Source organism: Gorilla gorilla, chromosome 6 (genome assembly GCF_029281585.2).
Source record: "Gorilla gorilla gorilla isolate KB3781 chromosome 6, NHGRI_mGorGor1-v2.1_pri, whole genome shotgun sequence".
Classification (NCBI taxonomy): domain Eukaryota; kingdom Metazoa; phylum Chordata; class Mammalia; order Primates; family Hominidae; genus Gorilla; species Gorilla gorilla.
The window spans coordinates 121,648,371-121,660,807 of NC_073230.2; the positions used below are offsets into that span (position 1 = coordinate 121,648,371).

The 12,437-nt window shown below is 37.8% G+C and overlaps 1 long non-coding RNA gene across 6 annotated transcripts in view; it reads left to right on the forward strand.

The window, feature by feature from the left end:
* The window catches only part of LOC129534600 (uncharacterized), a 157,243-nt gene that overhangs the window by 81,769 nt on the left and 63,037 nt on the right, over positions 1–12,437 (forward strand). For 5 of the 6 annotated variants that reach the window (XR_010134741.1, XR_010134739.1, XR_010134738.1 and 2 more), the window contains one exon: positions 4,410–4,534. The exons of the other annotated variant lie outside the window; for it this stretch is intronic. This is a non-coding gene — a long non-coding RNA (uncharacterized lncRNA). The remainder of the gene's footprint in view (positions 1–4,409; positions 4,535–12,437) is intronic. 6 annotated transcript variants of the gene reach the window in all.

Consider the following 12,437-nt stretch of genomic DNA (forward strand, 5'->3'; position numbering starts at 1 on the left):
GGTCGGTAAAGCACCTTGGAGAGTAGGGCAGACTCCCAGGTAACGACCATGACGTAGAGAACCCTGGGAAGAGCTTGGCATCAGAAAAGAGTGAGTAATGAAAGGGGAAGATCCCCTTATAAAAGCAGCAGATCTCATGATAGCTCATTCACTACCATGAGAACAGCATGGGGGAAACTGCCCCCTATGATTCAATCACCGCCAACCAGGTCTCTCCCTAGACAAATGGGGATTATGGGGATTACAATTCCAGATGATATTTTGGTGGGGACATAAAGCCTAACCATATCAGGGGTCTAATGGAAAAAGTATAAAAAAGTATACAATATGTAAGAATAGATAAGAAGTATAAGCAGAGAGATGGAAGTACTAAGAAAGAATCAAAAGAAAATGCTATAAATAGAAAACAGTATAAAAGAAATAAAGATGCCATTGATGGGTTCATCAGTAGACTGGATATCACCAAAGAAAGCTTGAAGATGTGTTCATAGAAACTTTTCAAACTGAAAATCAAGGAGAAAAAAAAGAATGAAAATAAAGAATAGTATATTTGAGAACAATAATCCAGTAATTACAAAAGTTGTAATATATTTATAATGAGAATGCCAAAAGCAATACAAAGAAAAAAGAGTAGAAAAAATAGTTGGGGTAATTATGGCTGAGAATTTTCTAAAATTAATAACAGACACCAAATCATAGCTCTAGGAAGCTCAGAGAATACCAAGCAGGATAAATGCCAACTCCCCTGACCCTACAAAACCAGAAACCAAACCAAACCAGAACTATACTTAGGTATATGATATTCAAACTGTAGAATATTAAAGACAAAGAGAAAATCTTGAAAGAAGCCAGAGGGGAAAACACCTTACCTATAGAAGAAAAAAAATAGAATTACATAGACTTACCATCAGAAACCATTGCAAGCAAGAATAGAGTGGGGTGAAATTTTAAAGTTTTGGCATGGTGGGTGTGGAAGGAGGAGCCCTACCAACCCACAGTTTTGTGTCTATTAAAATTATCCCTCAAAAGTGAAGGAGAAATGAAGACTTTCTCAGACTAACAAAAATGGCGGGAATTTGTTGCCAGTAGACTTACCTTGCAAGAAACCCTAAAAGAAGTTTTTTAGAAAGAAGGAAAATGACATAATTCAGAAACATGGATCTACAAGAAAGGAAGAGTATTAAAGAAGGTATAAATGAAACTAAAATCTTTTATTTTTCAAATTTTTAATTGATATAACCAATAACAGTTTGTTCAAAATAGTAATAGCAACAATGTATTTGGTAATTATAGCTTATGGATAAGTGAAATAGATGATAGCAGTGTTGGGACAAGAGGGTGAAATTGAGAATACTATGTTATAAGGTATTTGCACTACCCATGGAGCAGTATAGTGTTATTTTAAAGTGAACATGGATTAACTGTATATGTATATTGCACACTCTAGGGCAACCACTTAAACATTTTTTGAAAGAAGTACTACTGATATTCTATAAGAGGAGAGAAAAGGGAATCATATAAATTGCTCAATTAAAACCAAAGATGGCAGGAAAAAGAGCAGGAAATAGAAAAACAAAGAACAGGGTAACAAATATAAAACACTAACAAATATGGTTGATATTAATCCAACTATATCAATAATCACTTTAAATTTCAATGGTCTAACTATACTGATTAAAAGACAAAGACTGTCAGAATGGATGAACAAACAAGATCCTACAATATGTTGTCTACAGAAAACTCAGTCTAAGTTAAAATGCTCATTTTAAAAGTAAAGGGATGGAGAAAAATATACCATGTTACACCAACCAAAGGAAGCTCTATCAGAAATGGACAGATCCAACAGGCAGAAAAGCAGTTAAGGATAAAATTGAACTGAACAGAGCCATCAATGAACTGGATCTAATTGACATATATAGATTGTTTCATTCAACAACAGCAGGATATACATAATTCCCAAGTTCACATGGAACAGTCACCAAGGCAGACCAAATTCTGGGCCATAAAAACAGTTAAACAAATTTAAAATAATAGAAATCATTCCTATATCCTCTTAGACCACCATGAAATAAAGTAGAAATCGATAACAGAAAGAGCACTAGAAAATTCCTAAGTATTTGGAGATTAAACAATAGACTTCTAAATAAAACATGGATTTAAGTCTTAAGAGAAATTTGTTAATGTTTTGAACTGAATAAAAATGAAAATACGACTTGTCGAGATTTGTAGAATGCAGCAAAAGCAGTGCTTAGAGGGAATATTTTAGCATTGAATGCATTGAATCTATAATCAATAATATAAGCTTCCACCTCAAGAAACTAGAGGAAAAGCAATATAAACATAAAGCAAGCAGAAGAAAAGAAATAATAAAATTTGGAGCAGAAATTAATTAACTGAAACCAGGAAATCAATAGAGAAAGTCAACAAAACCAAAAGCTGGCTATTTGAAAAGATTAATAAAATTGATAAACCTCTAGCCAGAAACCAAGAAAAAAAGAGAAAATGCAAATTACTAATATCAGATATGAAAGAGGGGTAATAATTACTGATCACATGGACGTGAAAAGAATCTATTTATCTGGTGGAACCCTAATGACATAGTTACATACATGTAAATTCATATATATATAAAACATAAGGCATGAATGAATAATCATCAAAATCAATGTAAAGGTTGCCCTTGGGGAAGAATCTAGAATAGAGTTTCAACTTAGAAGTTGATTTTAGCCTTATACACTTTTTTTAAAACCAAGAGAAGGTATTCATATATTTCTTATGCAATGAAAAATAGTTTTCAAAGAAAAGAGCAGTCAAAAACCTACATAATCATCTAATCAGCATTACACAAGGCAAAGGTAAGTGTCGTTAATACAGGAATGCACACAACAAATAAAGGTGTGAGAGAAAAGCTTCCTATCATTTCTGATGGCACAATACACTTTCACCAAGGGCTTACAGTGCTTACCAGCAAGACAGCAGGATTAAAAAAAAAAAAGAAAAACAAAAATGGTGTCCACCCTCCTGTGAAGGAGATGTCACCATCAGTCCCATCCCTTGAGCACCTACTCTCATTCCTAAGAGCCAACATGAGTAATCACCAAGTACCAAGACACTGTTCTTCATGTTTTAAAACATTTATTTGCCAGTCAGTCCTTATAGCAGGCACATGTGCATAGGCATTATTTTTATTATCCCTGTCCTGAAGAAAGAAACCAAGCATAGACAGCTTAGTAACTTGCTTATGGTCACCCAGCTAGAAGATGGGATCCAAACTCACTCTGCCTTGCTATTAATACTGCCTTGTTATCTTGTTTTGTCCTTACCAATACCTGGCCAAGTACTACCCATTCTTATTTAACATGTGAGGAAACTGAAACCTGAAGAGATCATGGAAGTTCTGTGTGGCCACACCAATGGTAGACAGCAGAACCAGATTTCAAACCAGCTTTTTCTCCAGCATTATTCTTCATGAGAAGAATAATTAAACTTATTATGTAATAAAGTGTGTTTTTAAGGTATAATGTCTAATTATTTTTTCCAGCTTTATTCAACTATAATAAATGTACAAATAGAGATGTATATAATTTGCATACACAATTTAGTGAGTTTGGGCATATGTATATACTTATGTTACCATCACCACAATTCAGTTAATAAACACATCCATCACCTCTAAAAGTTTCCTTGTGTCACTTTGTGTGTTTTGTTTTGTTGTTTTGTGGTAAGAACACTTAACGTGAGATCTACTCTCAACAAATTTTTAAGTGCACAATACTCCATCGTTAACTGTAGGCACCATGTTGTATTGCAGATATCTGGAGCTTACTCACTTGTATAACTTCATATCCACTGAACTAGTCAATAGAATAGTGGCTACCAGGGGATGGGTGGAGGGGGATGTGAGGAGTTGTTGTTTAATAAAGTGTTATGGAGGCACTGATAGCAAATACCTCCTGGGTGATAATTTTGAGCCTCTTTGCCACTCTCTATTTCTTCTCTACCTTAGTCAGTTTCCTCCCAGTTTCCTTCCTTTTTCTTTTCTTGCTATATCTTTGCATAGATTTCCTCTTTATCCTCTTAATAGCTGCTTTCTCTATCAGCCTTTCTCCCTTTCCCTTCTCTCTGCCTGGCTCTCTTAACTCCACTGTCTCTGAATATTTATACCAAACTCCTAACTTAAAAAAACAAAATTCTTCATAGTTCTCGGTTTGAGAGAAGGGCAGGAGATGAAGCACTTGTGCTCTTGGTTAAATTCAGGTCTTCGACTGTTGATCAATTATTTTCTGAAAAGTTAATGTTTTCTTCTTGTTCATGTTCACAATTATTGTGGCTGCAGTGATTTTATATATGCATACGTGTATTTTTCTATATGACATTTACAAGTGTTGACAGAATATTGCCTTTTTCAGTAAAGATCTTGCCAGCTGGTGCCTGGGTGCATAGACTGCCTATGGCTCTTGAATTGCATGCTGAAAACTTCATAATGAAACCAGAAAATCACAGAAGCATAAACACAGCTGCTTATGCCTATAAAGTAAGTGGTTTACAAGGGAAAGCATAATCAGTAGAATCGAGTGTTTAGTCAATTACATTAACAGTAGACAAATAGAAATCATATGTATTTGACAGGAGGCCATTTTAAGAAACTTTGTATTTGTATGCTGCAAACATAATGAGACACTTAAAAAGAAATGTCATCCATTATTCATGAATTTGAATAAAATACAGAGCTCTCTTGAAAAAAATCAGAAAATTAAAGTTCTTTTAAGAATGTGAAGGTTTTGATTTTAGTAGCTCATTTTATTTTTTAAGTTGGTTTGGAGGTGCTTTTTCTATGATAAGTGATTTTTATGTGGTGACAAACAAAAAGATTTAATATATTTTAAATATTCCAGAGAGATTGTTTCAGAAAACCCTGTATGCTTGGGAATTTTCAAGGCTGTAAGAAACAAAATCTCTATTAGAACTTGAACTGGGCTGGGGGCAGGCCATAGAGAATAGTTAGAACCAGCAGGCTGTAGCAGGTAATTAAGGAAGTTCTCTCAATGGATCATCTGAGGTAATCAGTGCACAGGTGAACCATTCAGGGAATCTTGTAGCACACAAAGGTCAGAGGTCAATTCAGGAAGCTCAGAAGGCCCACTGCTGGCTCACTGGTGGAATTTCAGCCTTTGGGATTCCACAACACAAAAAGATCAGTGATGAAATTGAAAAGGAACCAGGAAAGACCCTTGTGCTGGGACTAGAGCACAAAGATTCTGCTACTGGAACTGGGGCCATTTCCAGGACATCCAGACACGAGGTACAGTTGTGAAATCATTTGTTTCTTAAATTTTACTGATTAAGGACTGTTTTGAGAGCTTGAAGTGGGGCCAAGGTACACTGTCTTGCGATAAGGTCTGTGGGGGAGTAGGTGAAGCCAAATTGCTAATGAAATTTTACTAATCCAATATAATCGCAGTGGTGATAAATCAGTAAATGATAAATTTCCAGTGTGAACAACTAGCAGTTCCAAGTTTCACAAAGCGTTTCTAAAAGCATTTCTAAATTCTAGTTATTATGGGACTAGAAGTCCTTAGGGGCGTTTTAATAAATAGATAAGATTCAGGGTGGTGTAATTAGCACATCAGCAGAGATCCCCAAACAACTGTGCATGGATCAGTAGCATTAGAATCACCTGGTGGACTGCAGCTGGTCTAAGGAATCTGATCTGAGAGAAAAGCCAGAGAATCTGCATTTTCTGCAAGCTCCCTAGAGAGCCACTAACATTGATGACTGAACTCCCCTTTAGAGCCCTGTCCGATTTATTCCACAGATAGCATTTTTATTTTATTTTATTTTATTTTGAGATGGAGTCTTGCTCTGTCACCCAGGCTGGAGTGCAGTGGCTCAATCTCAGCTCACTGCAACCTCCATCTCCCAGGTTCAAGCTATTCTCCTGCCTCAGACTCCCAAGTAGCTGGTATTGCAGGCGCATGCCACTATGCCTGGGTAATTTTTATATTTTTAGTAGAGATGCGGTTTCACCACGTTGGTCAGGCTGGTCTCAAACTCCTGACCTCAGGTGATCCACCTGCCTCGCCTCCCAAAGTGCTGGGATTATAGGCATGAGCCACTATGCCTGGCCCACAGACAGCATTTTAAGTGTTCCAAAGAATTTAAGGATTTGAAGTCTTTGTTCTCTCAAATAGTTAAGCATCCTTTCTTCCAATAGTATCATGTAAACGTGAGTAAATACAGCTTCTTGTATGCCATAATGTGTAACTGTAGCTCAGTGCTTCTCAGAATTATCAGGAATTCTAGTTTAATAAATCTGAATTAACTCTTAATTCCAGAAAACCATCTCCCTAAATCCCTCTACTTCATTACAATTCCATCATACTCCTCTGAACGTACCTTCTCGCAGAGAACAATGTCTTTGGAACAATCTCTGCTGAATTCCACTTATGCCCCACTGTCATTGCTTTCATGCTTGAGTGACTTTTGTCTGGTGTAGTCGAGATGTGAGAAAAAGCCTTGATCCAGATCATCAGAATGTAAGGATTCTACAACCAGTCAGATTATTATCCTCAGTACACAGATAAAGACACAGGGGGTGCATCAGACTTTGACACCTGAGTAGGGTTTCTGCCACCAAATCTCTGGGCAACTCACTCTTTCTGGTTGGCAGTTGAAAATGGTTTCTAAGTTTGTTCATAAATCCTAGGCTATCTCAGAATCCTGGATGGGGAGTCAGGTGACCTGAAATCAGTACTAGCCAGCTGCGTGGCCTTAAGCAAATAGCTGCTCTGCTCTGGGCTCTATTTTCCTGTGTAGTGGTAGGAACAAAGGTTTGAATCCTTACTCCACTTCCTACTGTTTATATGATTTTTGGCAAGTTATTAACATCTAGCATCTCAGTCTCCTCACCTGTAAGCAGAGGTAATAAAAGGACTGTTATTTTATACTCTTATGAATTCATATTTATAAATGTTATAAATTATTAGAGCAGTTTACTCAGATATTGTAAGTTTTAGCTATTGTTATATGTAGGAAGAAGGGAGATAATAGATATGAAAAACACTTTGAAATGATTGAAAGCCCATATGTACATGAGAAGATAAGTGAAAAAGATACAGTATTAACTATCTAATTCTGTGTAACAAATTATTCCCAAGCTTTGCAGCTTGCTTACTATCTCACATAGTTTCTAAAAATAAATGGTTTTGGCTCAGTGTGTGTCATAAGAGTCAGGAGCTCAACTAAGCTGGAGGACCTGAGGTGTCAGTAGCTGATTAAAACAACCAGCCCGAACAGAAGTGATAGCGAGGTCTTTCATCACTTACTGTGATAGTGTTCATAAGAGGCTAAGATGGGAGAAAGCTCCAATCACCTTCAGTTCCATTTTTCCCCCTTGGAATAGTATGTTGGTTGAGGGTCAGTTGATTTGTCTCAGTGTTGAAAGAGCCCTGAACAAAGGGCTCCTGAAGTTTTATGGACCTGGGGTGGGAAGGAGGACTAGAAGTAGGAAAGTACAGCATAACAACATTTGGGTTAACAATGGATTTCATATAGCCAAGTGGTCCCACAAGATTATAATGATGCTGAAAAATTCCTACTGCCTAGTGATGCTGGAGCCATCATAAAGTGGCAGCACAATGCATTCCTTGCATGTTTGTGATGATACTGGTGTAAACAAACCAATGGCACTATCAGTTGTATAAAACCACAGCACATACAAATTATGTGCAGTACATAATACCTGATCATGATAATGAATATGTTACTGGCTTACTATTTAGTATAACATAGTTTTAATCATCATTTTAGAGTGTACTCCTACTACTTATATTTTTTTAAAGTTAGCTGTAAAACAGCCTCAGGCAGGTCCTTCAGGAGGTATCCAGAAGAAGGCATTGTTATCGTAGGAGATGACAGCTCCAAGTGTTATTGCTCCCGAAGACCTTTCAGTGGGACAAGATGTGGAGGTGGAAGACAGGCATACTGATGACCCTAATCCTGGGTAGGCCTAGGATAATGTGTGTGTTTTTGTCTTAGTTTTTAACAAAAAAGCTTTTAAAATTTTGAAAAAGTTTTTAAGTAGAAAAAAAAAGCTTAACAGAATAAGGATATAAAGAAAATGTTTTTCTATAGCTGTATAACGTGTTTGTGTTTTAAGCTAAGTATTATTACAAAAGAGTCAAAAAGTTTTTAAAAATTTAAGTTTATAAACTAAAAAGTTCTAGTAAGCTAAGGTTAATTTATTTTTGAAAAAGAAAATATTTTTTTATAAATTCAGTGCAACCTAAGTGTACAGTGTTTATAAAGTCTACAGCAGTGTACAGGTATGTCCCAGGCCCTCACATTCACTCGAGCAATTTCCATCCTGCAAGATCCATTCATGGTAAGTGCCCTATACAGGTGTATCATCTTTTATCTTTTATACTATATTTTGACTGTGCCTTTTTTTTTTTTTTTTTTTTTTGAGACAGAGTTTCGCTCTTGTTGCCCAGGTTGGAGTGCAGTTGTGTCATCTTGGCTCACCGCAAACTCCACCTCCCGGGTTCAAGCGATTTTCCTGCCTCAGCCTCCCGAGTAGCTGGGATTACAGGCATGCACCACCACGCCTGACTGTATCTTTTCTATGTTTAGATACACAAGTACTTACCATTGTGTTAGAGTAGCCTACAGTAGTCAGTATAGTAACATGCTGTACAGGTTTGTAGCCTAGGAGCAATCAGCCATACCATACAGCCTAGGTGTGTAGCAGGCTATACCATCTAGGTTTGTGTAAGTACATTCTGTTTCTCAAGGTGACGTGCTGGGACCACCCGTGTGATCACCTGAGGAACCTGCTGCCCTCCAGGCCTGTGTTTGCTTTTTCACTCACTAGTTTTAAAATGGAACCAGGACATTTAACATTTTAGGTTCACCTGTGATTTTGCTGCCTGCAACAATTTGAGAACCACCAGATGAGGAGGCTGAAAAGGAGGGGGAGAGTAGATCAGAAACAACCAGAAAGGCTTGGCAATGGCACAGTCAGGTGATCCTCACTTACTGTGCATTGTACACTCTCTACTTGTTTTTACTCTTCCCTTTTCCAGGTAGGAATGTTCCATCTCTGGCTAGATTCACCTGGAAATACAGAAGGAAAGCTAATTGGGAATGGCTTAAAAAAATCAGGATTTAGTAACTAAGAACAGATGTGGCTCTTATAGTGGTACTCAGTGATAGCACCATCCCAAACACCGGGGCTGGTCTAGATTGTCTTTCTGGCTTTTTTTTTTTTTTCTGCTGATAGAAAATGCAAACCTTGATTGACATATGAGCTGGTCAGGTTGCTTCTCACACGTATCTGCATGCCCTGTGACAGGTTGATTAGAACTATTTAGCTTGACTTGATTTATCTGGTTCAGCCTCACGGGGATATTTCAGATTGCATTGAAGTGGTCCTGGTGCTAAAGCAGAGGCCATGCTTTGCTGTGGGAAAGCTGGCTGGACTTCGGTGGTCCTATGGGACAGAGTTCGCTGTTTCAGTGGTGTAGTGATTGTGGCCACTGGTAATGATGCAGTGAATGAGTAGTTAATAAAGCGTGCAAATCCTAACGGCAGTGGCTATCTGAGCAAGAGGTCTTCATTCGGAGCCTACTGGGAAGAATCATAGAAGTAAGAAATTCACATCTCTTGTTCTTGCTAACATGATAGAGTATTATCAACATTTGATATTTTTGTCTGCCATCCACACTGGCCCCAATCAACAGCAGTCTGGCAAATCCCCGAAAGAGTATGTATAAATTTCTTTCTTTAGGGTCTTAAAAAGCCCAAGGGCATGGCCTAAGAAATGTGAATAAGTTTTCTACTCATGTACTGATTGCTTTCTGACCAGATTATGTGTTACACAGAAGTCCAATTTAATGAAGAGAAAGGTCTCATGCTTAGGACAGTGAGGATCTACTTCTCACTGTGGTATTATGGATCCAATACTCTGAAAAGCCATCCAGCTGAAACACGCATAGATCCTGAACAACAAATATGTTTTTTAAAATGGCTGCGTTTGCAAGAAAGTAAATTCCTAAGAGCCAAAATTTAAAACTGGACTGAAATCAGGGCTGCAAGTGAACATAGAAGGCTGGCGTTCCCTAGGGCAGATGCTGATACCTAGAATCTAGAGCTTTGGGGTTTATATTCACTAAGAAAATTAAAGGGCAGGCCTTGTGCCTATGCAAGACAAGGAAATAGAGCCTGGGATGCAAATATAATGTCAAGGCCTGTTGAAAGAGCTATGACTTCAATGAAATAATGAGTTAGAAAAAAATCTGACAAAGCAGCAAAAGGCAGCTAAGAGGAGATTGTCTGGGTTGCTGCACTGGGTGGAAAACAACAACAACAACAAAAATCACAATATGTGTCTCCAGAGAATTTTAAATCTCATCCAATCACTTGTGATTGTGGAGTTTACATTTATACCGTCCATTGAGCCAGGAAAATCCCAAACTGGAGGAAGTAAAGTAGTTCAGGTTGGTAGTATTTCCTGGTGCCTGGCATAAGCAAATACAGGTCATGGAGAAGCAGAACTTACTTGAACTCTTAGGATTCTCACACATTAGATTAAAACAAATACAAATTCCTAATTGAAAAATTACCAATCACAAGCAAACAAACCTTGATGACTAAAAGTCAGCAACCACAACAAACATTAGATTTAGAACATATAGAATTCAGATAATGGAACTTTCCAATGTTGCATATAGGCAACTATTTAAAGAAAGGAAAGTTAAAAGTAAAAAAATCTAGAATACAAAAATAACAAAATAATTAGCAAGCAGAATCCAATACCATGTTGAGAAAATAATAAATCCTGACCAAGTGAGATTTATTCTAGGAATGAAGAGTTGGTTTAATGTTAGAAAATTTATTAATATATACCATATTAATAAGCAGAAGTGGGAGCACACCTTTAAATAGCTCTATTGTGACATAACCTAAATAAATAGCACATATTTAAAATGAGCTATTTGATGAGTTTTGACACATGCACACCTGTGAAACCAGCACCAAAGGCAAGAAAATAAACATACACATCACCTCAAAAAGTTTCTTCATGCTATTTTGTAATCCTTCCCTCCTTTTTCTTTTTGTGAGCTCCTCCCCATAGTCATGCAACCACTGATATGCTTTCTGTTACTATAGATTAGTTTGCATCTTCTAGAATTTTATATAAGTAGAGTCATACAGTATATACTCTAATTTCATCTGGCTTCTTCCACTCAGCATAATTATTTGGGGATTTGTTCGTGTTGTTATGTGTATCAGTCAATCATTCTTTTTTGCTGAGTGTTGTTCCAATGTTTGTTAGACTTTAGAACATTTGTGGTAGGTTCTCTCCAGTTGAGTGGGCTCCAGCAATTGTGCAGGGTAGAGGGAAATGGAAGAATGGAAAAGGCCTCCACTTGCTCCTTAAGGTCAACAGCCATAGGTCTATTTGGATTCAGAAGCATAGGTAATCCTTAAATTTGGCTTATGCCCTTGGAGTGAACAGAGCTCTCATGGGACTGTGGCTCTAACTTGTCCTGGTTTGTGTCTGTATTGAGGCATAGAAACTGGCTAATGAGCTTTGAATCTATATATTTCTATGTTCTTAAGTGGTTGCACTAGCATGCATGTTGGGGGACTTTGCCACGCAAGCTAGATTTTCTTCTTGATTTTTTCTGAAAAACCAAGGTGCAAAAGCTTGTTTGGTTCACTCTGGCCACACCTGGGTCCCTCCCAACCTTATCACAGGAGCCCAGAAGGAAACTAACCAAACTTTTTGCTGAAGGTTGTATAATGTGTGGTGGGGGAAGGTGGCAGAGGAGTAGGGGTGAACACAGCTTTGAAACAATGACTTACAACTATCTTCTCACAAACATTTATCATTCCTTGGATTTCTTATAAAATGCTCAGGTAGGAGGAAGAAGGTATGGAACAAAAGGTAAGAATGGAGTTCAGGAGGATTCATAACTCTTCCCAGACACATGGAGACCTGTGAGTCCATAGCAGTTTCCTTAACTGTCTGTCATGCTAGGGTAACAGCTAGCTTCAGGCCTGCAGAAAGATGGGAAGCCAGGACCAAACAAGTTGTCATAGGGTTTAAGTGAAGAGTGTGCAATTGAGAGGAGACCAGAATGATCCTGAGATACATCCCGCTGGTGAGCCGCATCTGATGTTCTGGGAACCGCTGAGAAGAATCAGGACAAACGTTGGCTGAGGGTCAGGAGGACAGATCTGGGTAGGCATGGAGGATCATAAGGGTGAGAAAGGAGCTGGAGAAGCAGCATGTGACCATGTCAGGAAAGGTAAGAGTGGCTGATAATAAGAAAAGTAAATAAATGATTTTTAGACTGTGAAGGTTTATCGGCTAAGGTCTTTTGGCATCTTAGCTCTTGTAGCATACTTCCTTCCAATCCAGGCTGGAACCA